Source organism: Frankliniella occidentalis, unplaced genomic scaffold (genome assembly GCF_000697945.3).
Source record: "Frankliniella occidentalis isolate FOCC.00 unplaced genomic scaffold, Focc_3.1 Scaffold169, whole genome shotgun sequence".
Taxonomy (NCBI): Eukaryota; Metazoa; Arthropoda; class Insecta; order Thysanoptera; family Thripidae; genus Frankliniella; species Frankliniella occidentalis.
Window position 1 is genome coordinate 603,232 of NW_026267295.1, and position 691 is coordinate 603,922.

Sequence of the window (691 nt, forward strand, 5' to 3'; positions counted from 1 at the left end):
GTCGATTAAGCGTGGGGGGGGGGGCACAAACTTATGAGGGCCCAATGAGCCCTGCTTAACGTGCACGTGCAGTACGTGCTCAGTACGTGCGCACACAGCGTGCGGGGGACGTGCGGGCTACGTGCCGAGAGCGGCCGCCCCATTACAGCCGGGACGGGACGCGACGACGGGGCGGTCATTACAAAAATGTGCCCCACTTTTAAGACCCCCGGCGGCGCCGCACATGCGGCCGAAAAGCGAGGCGCACGATGATGCGCCCGTCCGTTTACGAATTCGCTCTGCGAATTTTTTATGGGTCAAATTTTTATGCCACACACACACTATGACTGTTTTCTTTCTCTTTTTTGTTGGGTGTTCTTGCGGCCTAGCTCGTCAGCTCGTCTCGCTTGCCGAGTTGTTGCCATATCCGTTTTGTCAGGCAACGCGCCGTTGCTGTCGCGGAGAGACAAAGTCCTTCCGCCGTACCGCGCCGATCGACGCCGCTGTCGGCCGCTGTTGTTGTTTTTGTTTGATATCCCTTCCCCCTCCCCCTCTCGTCGGCACTTCTCTCTCTCCCCCGCCGCTTTAGCAACACGCCAACGACGCGGCGGCGGCCGCAACGCAGCGCTTTTGTTTCTGATGGAGGCTTGAGTATGCAAAACACGTCACGTCTGCCAAGCCGCCGCGCGCAGAGGGGTGGAGGAGAGGGGGG